Below are 15,998 nucleotides of genomic sequence, written 5' to 3'. Positions count from 1 at the left end.
CAACAAAAAATGAATACCAAATTTCCAAGAGGAACTGACCCTTTTGAACATAGGGACTTCTACTTCTATTTGCTTACTTTGTTAGATAGTATCCTCTACTTGTGAAAAGGTCACTGTTAAAGTTACCAATAAATCAGTAAGAAAATAATCCATTTTCCGTAGAACATAATATGTTCCTCTGCCTCAAATTATTGACAATTAAGATTTGAAGATTATATGGCAAAAGAATAGGAAATTATTAATTAAAGTCTGAAGAGGAATTAGAATTCCATTTTGTTCTTGATGTTCTCTTACATCTTAATCATGAGCAATGTCACATCCATGATATACACAAGTAATGAAAAATACATACTTATGCGGAACTCTCTCTATATACATATGATAAAATCCGTTTGCCTTCTTCAGCTGCAGAAGTCAGAACTGGTTTGCATGAAGTGCTTCTCAGACTCCAGTGCTTTTTGTCCCAGCACAGTTAGCTCAAAGAATTAGAGGACCAATGAAATTTTGAGAGTATATTATTTAATACAGATAACAGAGTTTTGAATAAGAAGCCTCTTACTCTTAAAGCTAACAAATGGCTAGCAGCTCCGCAACAATAATATTAATGGTTTTGTTCTGTTGTTAAGTTTAGGGATATTTAATTCTGCATTGCAGAATAAAGCTTTATTAATTGTCTGTAGTATCTGAAGCAAATGATGAACCAAGAATATCAGTTAACTACTTGTGTTTTACACCATTACATTTCCTCCAAGTCAGTGATCCTAACCAATCAATGCAGAAGAATCAATCAGAACATCTTGATGAACTCCACTAGACCGGTATTTAAGATGAACATACTAAGGGCAATCATTGGGTAACTTAGGTGGAGAAAACAAACTATTTCATTTAAATTGCCATAAGCAGTTAGGAAAGATAAAAATGTTTACAAATTAGGATAAATATTTGACAAAATCTGTATGTATTCTGTAAATTTTATTCTATTTTTATATGGCAAGGGGAGGAGCACTCAGATAGAAAAATAATATCAGAACCAATGTTTAGTTCCCCTCAGAAAAGTTTAAAACAGAAACATAGGATCAGGCACCCAGTTAGCGTAAAACAAAATAGGTTTGCTGAAGTCAACAGCACTACACTATTGATTTGATTTTAAAAGCTGCTCAATAAATTCTGTCTACATCCCACACTCCTTAAAGTAAATTGAAATCTGTGTTTTCCTGATGGTGTTTTTTCCATCAGCAGAAAAACCTCTGAAGTACCTAAAAAATAGCATTTATTCATTGTCAGCTAACAGAGCCCTGGAACACACAAAAAGCTTGTTCTGTCAGAAATCCAGCATGATGAAATACATTGAATGGATCACCGCATTCAGCATTTAAAGAATTAATCATTCAGTCTGCAATTCATATCTGAGAAGCTTATTACTGCATCATGTAAATAAATATTTTTTTTTCCTTAAATAAACTGAAACACTGTCTCTGTTAGCCAGTTATGCCAGTTTCCCTTCTCAGATACCCACACTTAATGAGCTATTATACTGACTGTGGTGACTCTGTCTGTCTTAAATGCTACCTGTGCAATATCTGAGCAAGAAACTAAGATTATGGATACACAGGAAAATACAATGCCTCGCAAGGATAGTATACAAGCTGGGAAAGGAGAAGGGTACATAGGTAAGCATGATTTTGGAACTCGGGGATTGGTGAATATATACAAAAATACATATGGGAGCCCACACTAAAAAACAAATATACCTACTGGAATCCTAAATATTCTGCTGATTAAACCCACAAGCAAAGGAGGACATATAGTATGACTGAATGACTATGTCAGCAAGGTTAACAGGCAACTCACTAGTTCTTTCTCATAAGAATATATAAACTCCATTTTCTAGTTGATCTTCACACTGAGACAGGCTAAATTACCAGAAACATTTAATTTTAGTATTTGGTGTTTAGGTGACAAGACCCTAGACTAATGTCCACCTGCTGAAGACTAACCATTTCTCTCAAAGGGTTATCTTACTCTTATTTTCCCCTCTATGGACTGCTTTTCAGAACTCATACACATTATATGACCCGACAGTTTCTGTGTTTGTACCTTTCTCTTCTGTGGTGAGGTTTCTGAGGTCTGTCATTGTAACCTTGATTGTAACCTTGTATCATAAACAGAAAGTTTCCCAAAGAAATCTAGTCTTTCAACAAAGCCCTACTACATATATAGTAGTGTAAATATAAGTATAGTAGTGTTCACAATTAAAACAGGAGTTGAAACAACAAGGAAGTGTGAATTCTACCTATTGTCTTATGTATGAATATACTATAGCATATGAACTATTTAAAAAAACAAAACCATAACCACAAATTTAATATTTAAACTGTACAAATAAAACAAAGGTTTGTAATAAAATAGGCAATCATTGCCATTATGCTTGAAAAGGAAATAGAAATAGGAAAAAAACATGTTTGATGCTGTGCTATTTAGATCTAGAAGTAGAAATTACAATACTGAGTTTTACACACCACCTTGCTTTCCATGACACAAGGTATCCATGACTTCTGTATTATCTGCAATTTTATATTATCCAGAATCAATCTTATTCTACTGTGGTGAATAGAGGATGTAAAAATATATACAATTTAAGACTAAGTTAAAGCTTCAATTCAATGGATATGACCTCATCCCAAAATTCCTGTCAATTATATTAACTCAAATGAAAATAGGACAGTAAACAGAAAGGCCAGAATACTTCTTAAAGTAGTTAGATTTATGCACCTCTCATTAAAATTTCCTATAAAAGAAAGCGGCCTCTTTTACTCTGAAATTCATTGCAAACATTATTCCAACTTTTCCAACCACTTGCCCAATGGAACTGTAATTTTCACATGTGAAAGTCCACCACACTGCATTACTCAGCAGGCTTAGAAAGAAGTGTCTTTCTAATCTTCTCACAATGGGGACCCACTTTAACTGTATGTCAATAATGTTATACACAGCAACAATATTTACAAGCTAAACAAAAATATTTGTACATTTTATACCGCAGTATTTCTTAAATACATGTAGTTCAACACATTGGATTCCATATAAGTTAGTCAAACTTCTCCAGATTGTACCACTTCCGCAAAATTAGATGACAGAAAAACGATCAGATTAGTGCTGCCTCCATTGAAGTCTGCAAATGGTTCACATTCAAGAAACTAAACAAGTTATGATCTTGAGCACAAAGAGTTTTCAAACAAATCTGTTACAAAACGGACTGACACACTTGCTCCCATACTGCCAGGTTAAAAGGAAGCAGCATTTAAAATGAAACAAACACCTACCCACTTGGCATAGTTAATTTTACTTAAAGTATCAGAGAGCATATGCAATAAGGATTATATTTTATTAAAAGTTTGCAAATTAAAATGAAAACCTAAAATTCATTATCTCTAGCCAAAATTATATTTTGCTATTTTTTGTATCTGTAAAATATTCCAAAAGTTGTACATTTTGAGAGTACTTTGTGGAACTGCAAAGGACCTGATATTTTTAAGTGTTTTGAGTGAAACTGCAGCTACAAATTTTTTTAAAAGTCAAAAGTCACTGAAGACCTGGGTTTGTACTGACTATGGTGTCCCACCTGTTGTTTTTCAGGATAAATCATTGACTACAAAACCCATTACTTATAAGTAATTCCTTGGTGTGATGTTATATCTATATAGAGACTGAGCCAAAAAATGGTGTTGGCTTACGTTCAGGCTTACATCAGGAAATATCAGAGTAAAAAATCATTAGTCTAGTCATGTTAAAAGTCAGTCCCAATACATGTCTAATAATATCACAGAACGGTTGGGGTTGGAAGGGACCTGTGCAGGCCATCTCATGCAACCCCCTGCTAAAGCCGGTTTGCCTCGAGCAGGTTGCACAGGGTCGCGTCCAGGTGGGGTTTGAGTATCTCCAGGGAAGGAGGCTGCACAGCCTCTCTGGGCAGCCTGTGCCAGGGCTCCAACAGCCTCCAAGTGAAGACGTTTTCCCTCACACTCCTGTGTTTCAGTTGGCACCCGTCGCCCCTTGTCCTGTTGCTGGGCACCACTGAAAAGAGCCTGGCCCCATCCTCTTGACACTTGCCCTAAAGATATTTATGTGCACTGAGGAGATGCCCTCTCACTCTTCCCCAGGCTACACAGGCCCAGCTCTGTCAGCCTGTCCTCATAAGGCAGATAGTCCAGTCCCCTGATGGTCTTTGTAGCCCTCCGCTGGACTCTCTCCAGTAGTTCCCTTTCTCTCTCAAACTGGGAGCCCAGAAGTGGACAACAGCACTCCAGGTGCAGCTGTACTCATAGGCTCCAGGGCCAGCAGTGGTCTCTTTTTGTTCCTTAAAATATCTCACTTTGGGAACAGATGCAGAAATGTGGGAAGCTGATTTCATCACATGTCCCAAGATCAACAAAATTAGAGAGGAGTACTAATGAAATTATTAAATTAATAACTTTCTTTTGAGGGATGTTGTTTTGCTTTGGTTTAGGTCTGAAACATTGCATCATCTAATTCTGTAAATAGACACACCTCTTACTATCTTCTGGGGAAAAATGTGTTAGTAGGATATTTAACCTTTAAAAAATAATATTCATGATACTATCAGAAACAGATCATGCATTTAAATCTTCTGGAAAACACTGTTGTGAAGTAGTCTAGACCTGCTCACACCACCCTGACAAAATGGCTTAGCTTTGCTTTGGAACTATTAACTGAGAGGCGCTAATCCAGTCTCCATTCTGTAGGGGACTCTGGCATTTCTGGCAACATTAGCTAAAATAGAAAGGACCAAACGAGATAACAGTAAGATAGAAAGAACCAGTTAATATCTTCATAGGACATTAGGGATTATGAGTTTGCAGAATCACATTGGGAACTAGTATGTTTGAGATGCTGGTGTTTGTTTTCAGTCTGTGTTTTCATCACCAAAAAGGAAATCAATACATTCCTCACTACTGCAGCTCCACTCACATCGAATAACCCAGTACAGCACATCTGAGCAAGACAGTCTGTGATAACCTCATCTAAATTTCCTTAGCTATGTGAAGGCTCCAAGTCTTGTCTAGGAGATTTTCCAGCATTTTACCCTCAGTTTATTTTCTCCTTGCTTGATCACACTGGTTTTTTAGCTTACAGAAGGCCTCAGTAAGTATATTAGAATTAACATACAAAACCTGCTTTATCCCTATGTGCTTGTCACAAATTTGGAAAGCACCGCTGCTGAAAGAAGGAAGATTTCTTTTCTTTATATATGTAATTTTGTTGCTATGTTTTCCAAAAGTGGTGAATACATCAGTATTTATTTTCTTACAGCACCATTTTTTTAATTAAAATACCCTTAAGGAAAAATTATTACTCTGCATATAGATACATATTTTGTTTAAAAGAGACACCACCACCACCAAAAAAAGAAGAAATAACTCAAGTATTTGAATACACATAGAGAATATATGTTTCCCAAAAGCCAATTAAAAAGAATGGTCAATCAAAACCCAGCCACCCAAACTCTACTGGAAGTCTCAGAGCTGCTGACATTATATAGTAAAAAACCAAGAAGGTATACTGAGTAAACATTTCATGATAGCAAACTTAAAGTAAAATACTCTTTTCCTTCAAAAACATTCTCCTAAGACTTTTTTAAAATTTTAGAAAACATTGTTACAGTACCGAAAGATCAAAATCTGTTTACTTAGCTGTTGAGCATCATATGCTCTTAATAGTAGTATGGATGGACTTTATTAATCAAACACGGAACTGTTTTTTCTAAACCATCTATATTGAGACTATCAAAGCAGGGTACAGGAGTTAGGTGCTCATGCTATCTTTGTGCACCTAACATACAATGAAATTACAAGCTTTGTATGATCAACAGAAAAGAGAAGCGAGGAGAAAAGTGCCAAACTGAGCTCAAAAAGCTTCCAGAACAAAGATTTTATTAATTTTGTGGATGAGACTGATAACATTCACTTCAAATGTGAGTTGTAAAAATATATCTTAGCTTCTTCTCTGGTAGCTAATCAATAGCCCTTTTCACAGGTTTGTTTTCATACATAGTTTATTGCATGTACTCTGTTGCCTTCCAGCTTCTGAGAAATACTAAATCTGTTTACGACTACACCTAGATAAATGTCGAGCCATTTTCCTATTCAAATACTGCATTTCCTAGCATAAATACAAAATACTTCATGTTATATTTCCAAGTGACTCTTTCTACGTTTACTGGGGAATGGGTGTTTTTTCTTACAGTGACTAGTTAATGGAGGACAGGAGCTTCATGATTAATTTAATCTTAGCCATAAAAGCAGGAGATCACCACATAAGGATCACTAGATGGGAAATCATCTTTTTATAATTTTCGCTTTGCCAGTATCAATCTGGAATTTCACTGTGGATGTATTTTCCCTTTTAGTCTCTGATCTCTGCCCAAGCCCAGACGTGTAACATTCATGTTCTCAGTTATCTTTACCTTGTGTATTTGTACAGCAGCTAGCACACACAGCCTTGCTCAGGGTTCCCAGGCACTGCTGTGATAAAAAATAAGCAAGTATTTTTCCTAGACAGTGTCCAGGAAGTGACTGCATGCAGGGTTCAATCAAACAATGAAGTCTGTTAGAACAGGATCAGAATCTCATTTATTAGGAACTGTGTGTCTAGACCATGGCTAATCTGAACAGAAAGAAAAATACACACCATCTTACGAGCAAGATTTGCTGAAGTTCATAGAACATGAATACATATTTTCTAGTGAACTAGTTTTGAAAATTATCCATCTGTGGTTTGATACCTAACACGTTTTCTCCTCGTAAAATTTGTTGTGAGTTTACTTCAAAAAAGAAAAAAAAAAAAAAAGAAAAAAAAACCCCACCTTTCTCAAAGCATGTGTATAATTTCTTAAATTTTAAACCACTGTCACTGTGTTGAGTAATAAATAAAAGACATAATTTGACAATCTGCTTGATGTCATCTTTTTCTATTCTATACTATACCTGTTTTAAAACACTAAGCATTTTCTGTACTATACAGATTTTTATCTAAGAATAGTCTCGATTACTTATGCTGCCACTCACGTGATAGAGGTCAAAGACCTGCATAGGCTCTCAAGCATAACTTCTGAGCTGAATTATGTAGAAAGTATCTTTCATTTATTTACTAAAATGCCACACTTTAATCACAGGTCAATGAAGAATAAAACCTTCTCATTAGAAATTAAATACCTATGAAAGGTATGTCTGCATTCTGATTGGTATATAACGGCAAAAATCAAAAAAGTGGGTGACTTGTATAATTATATGCTTTCCAGCCCTATGGTAGCTCACTCTCTATGAAATGTCAACCAATGCTATGGGGCAAAAAACCAGCAGAGAACATAAGGAATGGATAATTTAAAATGAAAATCCGTGCTTCTGGCTTCACACTCTGAGTATTCTACTACATTAGAAGAGGTCTGGAGAACTATTGCTTTTGCAAATAAGAGATTTGAAATCCAAACTAGATCAGAAGCATGAATTCATCTTTGTGACAAGGATTTGTTATCCACATGTTATTCCTCTGCATTACTGGTAGCTACTTTTACTTTTTATATAAGGTAGAAAAATCTACTCTGAATGAATGCTGATGCACAAGAAGGTATATTAGAGGACATAGAATAAAGTGTAATTTCCTAGAGGATTTTTGAGAAGTTATGTTTCCGATTTATTCTGATGCAGCAGCAAGAAATGGGGAAAATGAATGTATAATGGAGATAATATATTCCCATTTAAGATGCAAGAGGTTTATTATTCTTCTAATACTTCTGTCAGTGAGGTACTGAATAAAAACAGCACAGAAAATAACTTATTACTAACTAATCTATATTTCAATAAAACATTAACATGCAAAGTAAAATATTGCATGTGAACAGATACAGAAGAGTGTACCAGACTTTACTGGACTTGTGTGATCTGATTTTTGTTTACAATAAGAAAATTACATTGATTTTTTCAGGGCTAGAAACAATCAAAGTATTACAGGAAAAACTGCTTAATGTTTCAAGTAAAATGAATTTGAAAAATCTTTATTAAAAAAGATACATTCTCCACATCTTACCCTACAAGAAAAACAAAGTACACAAGTCCCTTTTAAATACTTAAACCTTAAGCGTTTTGTTAGGATGCAGTTGGGGCTAAATTAATCCCTTCAACTAGGTAGAAAATTTGTTCAAAAAACATTACTGGACAATAATGAAATTAATTGCTTGAACAGAAGTTCAGAAAACAGCATAGCAAGCTCCAAGTTTAATTTGGAATTGTAAATGGAATTATTAGCATTCATGCTCCCACATCACTCTGCTTACCAAGCCACCGATAGTTTTTTCTCCACTTCTCAAATATGTGAAAGCCTACACAGATGAAAGAACTCAGTGTTCTAGGCCATGGAAGGACCACCCACTTTGGGAATTTTAAAATATTTTACAAACTACAACCTTATTAGACAAAAGACTGTTACCCTCACTCCCCTCATTCAGAAAAAAGTCACCATAAGAGAACAGCTTTTACATCTACAAGTGCATTTAATTGGTCTCAGCTGCACGTGATTAAGTCAGGTTGAAGACTCAGAGTTTACAGCAGTTGTCTACATGGGGAAAAAACATAATATGGAAAAAATACTGAAAGCTTTGTTTCATTTAAGGCTATTTCTCTATTTTAAAAAAATCAGATGCCTTCACCCAAGTGGACATTAGGACTCTGGGCAGACTCTCTCCTCAGCAGTTGCCTTAGTCCCTACACCTGCACATATAGCCTACATCTTTTCCCATGTACAATTTGTCCCACTGCACTGTGTGTTGTAAATCCTTTCTTTAAAGACTCATATAGCAAAGTGATCTTCTATTCCAGCTTCTCCTCCCTTTCTTTCCTATCAGTCCTGCATATTGCTGCCCAGGTCCCCCCAGCTGAGATGAGGGTTGGGTGCAGGGTCCAACACACCAGCCAAGAGGATCCCTTCCTCTACCACACCATTTAGGTCCTAATCTTAGGTTCTGCAAGATTATGAGATGCTCAGGTAAAAGATGAAGCAGGGCAACTTTTATTTAGCTGTTCCTGAGAAAATTAATGAATATCTTCTTTTCCCATTTGGACAAGGACTTTACGATAAATATTCATGTTAGTCATGTCAAGATTAAATTTTTTAAGATTTTCTACTATTGAGAAGCTGAAGAGTGGGTTGTTGTGTTTTACAAAGATAATTCTGTAATTTGTGACTACACCAGTAAGGTTTCTCATTTCAAGGTTAAAGTTTTATATGCTTATCTAAGGGATCCTTTTGTAGTTTATGAGAGGATACCCTAGGTTAAGAAGATCTGAGACAGGTAATAAGAACAAGCTGCTGAAAGAACAGGCTTTGTCTACAGCCTCAACTTGTCAATCCTCTAAGTGTGCTACAAAGCTCATCTTTCACCATTCTCTGTTTGGGTTGTGAAAGTAAGTATATTTATGGGGTCTGGTTACTCTAATTGCACTGCAATTATTAATGTACAGGAGAGACAGTTTTGCAAGCAGTGGAAGGAAGATTCCAGAAGCCAAAAGGCAATACCCACTAGACCAGAACACCATTTCTGTAAACCAGTTAAGCTCATTGACTGCTGAAGCACTGGAACACCATTTGGGGTGCCATTATAGTGGCTCTGTATCTAGACAGAGAAAGGGGAGAGGAATCAAAAGCAAAGATTTATGAACCTGTGAGGCTCTTGAATCTCTGGTGGGAAACATTTAAAGAAAATAAATCACTTTGTTTTCATTGTAAGGCCTGAGGCATATAAAAGCATTGTATGTGTTACTTCTTTCAGTGTGTGGAACTGAAGTTGGATACAATTGAACAAGTACATATATATGAATCAAAGGAATTTTATGGGGCTAATCTGATTAAGGACATAAGGATTTTATATTTTTGATGTAAATTATTTCCATGTTTCTTATTCATATTATTAGGTCACCAACAAATGTACTGCAGAAAGGATAAGACACTGTTATGTTATAGATAATGAAGAAGTTACTGTACCCTTCAACTGGAAGTTCCTATAGTAAAAATGGAAAAATTCTTACTATCATCTACTTAAAAATGCAAAGGATGCAAGTTTACCAGGAACTGAAGTATCATATGTAGAATAAATTCCTGGCCCATAATCTTCTCAGAACATGATCTTTTTCTTTTAACTTTTCTCTAGAGTGCCTAAACTGTTGGTGTTATACGAGATACATGTAGATATTGGTATCTGTCTGGTTTCAAAAAGGACTGAAATCCAACATTTCCCAGTGACTTGCTCAAGAACAACACCACTTCTTTTTCTTTGAATATCAGGTACATACCTCAGATACAGAGGAGTAAAAGTATCTACTTCTGTGATTCTTAAAATGTTATTCTTTACAGTTGCTTGCAACTTCAGGAATTTTGAACTCTATGAACAAGATGTCCAAGCAAAAAAGTCAATAGGACAATGAAAAGGGAAAACAAATACTTTCACCAGTAGTAAGCTCTTTCCCAGGTATCTTATGACTTATCCTAAAAGCTTAAATTAAATAGGAGGTACCTCTAAGGTCAGATAGCTCTTCTGGCTTTCATAAGTTGTTTTACATCAGGTAAAGATGCAAGCTATATAAAACTACAAGACAGACATATAGATAAAAGATTATTAGGTTTATACCTTATCTCCTCCTTATTTAATTTTTCAACTCAATTGTGTATGAGCTTAAATTCTGTGGGCTTCTGTGAATGCCCCCCCCCCCCAACAAAATCAAACAGATCTTAGCCTTCAGGTATATGGATTGAAAGAAAAAAAAAGAACACAAAAAATAGCATTAATAACACTGAAAAAATTTATTTTCCTATATTTCACCTAGGTACTGTACAATATTCTGATATCAAATTGTTTGACAAACCCTTCCAGAATAACTTACACAACCCTATAACCAGTCATACAGTTACATTAAAAACCCCACATATTTTCTTCAGATAGGTGATAACTGAGTTTTTGTGGGTGGACTGACAACTGGACACATTTTCCATTTGGTATCAAGGAAAGACATGTCATATTTAAAACAACTTCATTCATGACAACTGCCGTATATTATAACTTTGATTCTTCATTCATATTTTGATTTTGATGATGGCTTTAAAGGAAATTCTATTAAGAAAAGTGAATGCAACTGCAACATCAGTTTCTACTTTTATCACCTTTCAACCACTTCAGTTCACAAATATCTGTCAGTCTCTGAGCTCTGACAGCATAATGGGCATTTTCTGCTTACGCATCATTATCAAATAAAAAGAAGATCTTGCAGTGTAGCCTTCTGTCACAGCAGACTACGTTATTTTCTGTTACACTGCACAACTCACTGTATTCATACTACACAGGAATATATCCTCCTTCTTCTCAAAAAGCTGCTTTAAAAAAGCAGTGATAGGAATAACATCTGTTTCAAAATGGTTTTTGTAACTAAAAGTGTTAGATATAATTTAATCTGTATAACAAGAAAATCTGTTAAGAGAACACCATTTACAAAGTTACCATGCAGAGGGAAAAAAGTATGTAATACCATAAATTACAGGTAATCATTACTATTTACTGACCTTTAAAAAAAAAAAAGTGTTAATTGATGCTGATGGATGAGACTGTGTTCAAGAAATTTGGTGAAAACATAGAAAGGCACCTCTTTGTAGTAAAGTAATATATGAAATAAACATTCCATATTTATTGTGTTGGTTTATAAACCATACTCTTATAGCCCAAGATTTTGCTGACTACTTTCTGGTGTGCATCATTGTAAGCCCACAAGTTTTTACTATGTTTGATCTTTTATTCTCAATACATGCTGCAACAAACATGTAAAGAAAAGGAAAAGCAAGTGTAGGTTGCTTGTGTACTTTTGAAGATGCATGCTTTTCAGTATGCATCTCACAGCCCATCATGAAGTTCAAGTCTTCCTTGAAAGATGAAGCAATTGTTCACTTTACCCTGAGTGACCTCTGCTGGTAAAAATAACTTACAGGCACACACATTAAAACTCCACTTAAAAGCCCATTTGCGGTTAAGTCATGTTCATACCTGCACGCATACAGAAACAAATTCTCAGTGATTTTTTATTTTTTTTTATATCAGGTACATGTACACATAACATTCAAATGTTTGCATGCTCAGACAGTTAGTGCTCAAGAAGCATTGACTAAATTTGTTGAACCACTTAGTTTATCTTTCTCCCAGAGTCTTTTAAAGAACTATATAGCTAGAACCTGGTTTAGAGGCAGCATATTTGAAGTAGCAGCTACTGAATAACTAGTGGTATACGAATTATAAGCCTGGAGTTTATTTTTACATGTAGGTCTGGGGTAATACTGTGGTACAGAATAGTTTCTCCCATTCATCCTTCTAGAAGACATATCTGAATCTACAATGCAGCTTTATATATTTTGTGAGGGTTTTTCAGAGTTCATAAACTGATCCATTTAAATTTTATTTGGCCATTACTTTTAGTAAATAGAAGTCAGTCTTAAGAGTGAGTTTGTTTCACATATCCTTAATGGAGCATAACTAAAATGTATTTATTTTGCAGTACATCAGAATGATACCATGAAAGATTCCTGTTCAATGCATGTCTCTAGTTTAAAGAAAAGTGGTTAGAATCATGAGATCAGTATAATACAGCAAAAGACAACTAAATTATATTAATTTGTAGTGTGATGCTTGCATTAGAAAAGTATTCGCATACTACTAGATTAGAAATGGCAAGAAAACACACCAAGGTACTAATTAAGAATAGGCACCCAAGAGCCATCAGTTTTGGTATTTATCAGTAAATATTGCTGAGATAGCATGGAAAACACCTTTACAGAAGCAAAAGGTGTTTCAGGTTTTTGACACTATAACTGATACCTAAACTCTGAGGTCTTCACAAACATGTCACAGTTGATGCACTCTGAAGAGTTTTGACAAAGAAAATTATTACAATTCATGACTGCTGATCACTGCAATATTCTATCTTATTTAACAATGTTCATGGAAAAAAGAGGAACATATTAGGTCTCTGCTTCAGCAAATACTGAAGTCTATTTATATGCAAATAAGCTATCCATTATTAGTATGAGAAGAGACATAGGCATAAAGGAAGAAATAAATTATCACCAGAAACCCTTAATGAAATCTATTTCAAAACATAACATTTTACAAGAGCCCTCACTCATGTAATATTTGTTCAAGCCTAGAAGGGAATTGGCGAGTTCTGCACTTAGATGAGAACCGATATCACATTATTTCCCATGCCAATTTGTTATATAAAATGCATTTATCCTTCCTTAGGAACAACTTGGTAATTGTAAATTGACTGTTTTCTTATAAAGAACCGTATTCTCATGCTACAATGCAATTTTATGCTCATTTTCCTACTGGCAATATTAAATTATTTCCATTTTTAGTTGAATTATGAACATAAGAATGTGAGAAAATATCAAGATTATACACTTCTATTCTAAGAATATTAATCTTCAAAAAATAAGGGAACCTCTAGGAAAACTTGATTTCATGGCTGAAAATCCTAACTTCGATCTACTGCTGGGTTTTTTGTTTAAAAAAAAATAAAATCAAAACAAAACCAAACAAAAAAAAAAACCAAAATCTTTCCTGCTTATAAATAAGATGTCAACAGTCTAAAGCTTTTATCACTGAAATAAAAATGCTAGATATTTCAACTGAAACATACAGTGAATACAGAAAAGCAGGAAATAATTTAATGCAAACTTCCTTCATTTAGAGCCTTGAATAGCTGAAGGCAAGCCCAGATGTCAAAATTCTAAATCCTAGCTCTTCTTACTCCTCCAACTCATTATTATTTTCATTCCCAGAAGATGAGCTCATGTAAACTATACTTAAAAGAAGATAGGCATGGGAAGTTTAACACTGCACTGTGATATCTTAAGAAAGACAAATTAAAATACCTTTTTTTATTCCAGAGTTTCAGCCAACTACCCCAAAACCCATTCTCTTCATACATAATTTTAAATAAATCTTATTTCTGTGGAATCCTGTTGAGTACCTTGAGAACTTCATTCAGCAGAACCAGAAAATTCCCCCTTCTACTACTTCTAGCCCCAGTTCCAAGACACAAATACCTCACTGTATGGTAGCCAAGAAAGAGGCTTGCTGCATCTATGAGATGAAAGTAAACTAAGCAGGATATTAGTAATATTTGCTTGACTTGAATCCCAACACAAGTAACCAAAATAACAACTAGTGACAGTGTGTAAGTATTCTGTAACATTGCTAACAGATAATCAGTAACGGTATATGAACACTTTCTAATATAGCCGAGTAAGAGTATGTAAACAAGGTGTAAGTACACACAGTCAATATGGAGACTTGTGGTGCTGCTGCAAAACAGGGAATAGGAAGAAGGTGCAAGCCGTAAAACCTGTAACAGGGGATATTTAACAGGCAGGGAGAGTGAGTGTTGGCAACAGAACAAGTCCCAGTCCCAAAAATAAGATGAGATGAACTGCCTGAGGCAGTTGAAATCCTGTCCCTTTTCTTCTGAAGAGCAGGTGAGAAGCATAAAACAATGATTAGTGCTGAAAAATGGGGAAGAAGAAGGTCGCCCTTCAGCTACAGCTCCCCTTATCAAAAAGGGATGGAGCCTGGTCCCTCTGCCTCAGCAACCGAGACCAGAGCAGACCACAACCACCAGTGCTAATGACACAGCATCCACTTTGTGGGACTGTACAGGCAGAGGTAATGTGAGATATGATTGTTACGGACCATCTGTTTGAATACTTAGTGATAATGATTGATAATGAGTAAGAGCTAACCATTAACACAAATTGTATTACTAATGTACATCAGTCAAGCAAAGGGGTGCTCTGAAATTTGAAACTGGTCTGATTCATCCATCTTCCAAACATGCCTGCCACAACAACCTCTTACCCCTTTAATTTATATACAGATTATACACTTGTTCAGTTGCAACAGCACACTCAAATATGGGGAATGATACCAACAAAATTAGATTATTGAAAAATACTAGTCACACTGTAACTAGAGGATCTAGATGTCAGTGGTATTGCTATGAAATTATCAAAAGGGTTTTTTAATGCAACACAAGGAATTTCAAGTTCATCACCTTATTTAAGCATATATTTTTCTCTGTTTCAATCCTTCACTTCCTAAATAAAATAGAATATTTAATAGCTTTATTACATTGTCACTGAGCTTCTTCTGGATCTTGCTGAATTAGTCATTCCAGACATAATCCTGTGCTGAATTACAAATTAGGTCATGAAAAGGACAATCAACTCCATAGCGACTGTATTTTAAGAGGAGTAAGAAACATGGTTTCACTGTCAAATCTTATGATTTATGAATTCATAGTGACACCTTAAAAATGGGGCATTTGCCAATAATGCTTTCAGTCAAATTTTGAACTATCTCTACCTCTGCTTCCAGTATCAGTGGTACAAAAAGAATAAGAACAAAAGAACAAGAAAATTCCTTTAATGGCTATAATAAATCAAAATTACATCAGTAAGAAGCAATTATAGCATATTTAACTTCATAGCACTCATACCACTCAGGTCAATCTCTAAAATTATGTGTTAATTTCCATTCAAGTGATATTAAAAAAAAAGCCCTAAATATTTCCCCCCACGCACCTCCTCTTTGATCTTTTCATTGATCAATTTATCCCATATTCCCTCAAAACCTTTTGACTACAGTGACACTATTAGAAAGGCCATACCCATTTAACATGCTGCTGGTGAAATCTGCCAACAATAGCATTCATACCATTACTAAAAGGATGTATTTTTCAGAGATTGTGGTCTCTTTATGCCTTGAACTAATGTCATATCTCCCAGTTGCTTAGACCCTACAAAATGCTCAATACCAATTACTTTTTCAACACTAATTTTAAGCTCTCAGTGTAAGATGAAGAGGTGAGGGGGGGAAGCAGTTCTGAATATCT

Source organism: Falco cherrug, chromosome 1 (assembly GCF_023634085.1).
Source record: "Falco cherrug isolate bFalChe1 chromosome 1, bFalChe1.pri, whole genome shotgun sequence".
Taxonomy (NCBI): Eukaryota; Metazoa; Chordata; class Aves; order Falconiformes; family Falconidae; genus Falco; species Falco cherrug.
The sequence above is the reverse complement of the archived record's forward strand: the minus strand, read 5'-3'. Positions refer to the sequence as shown.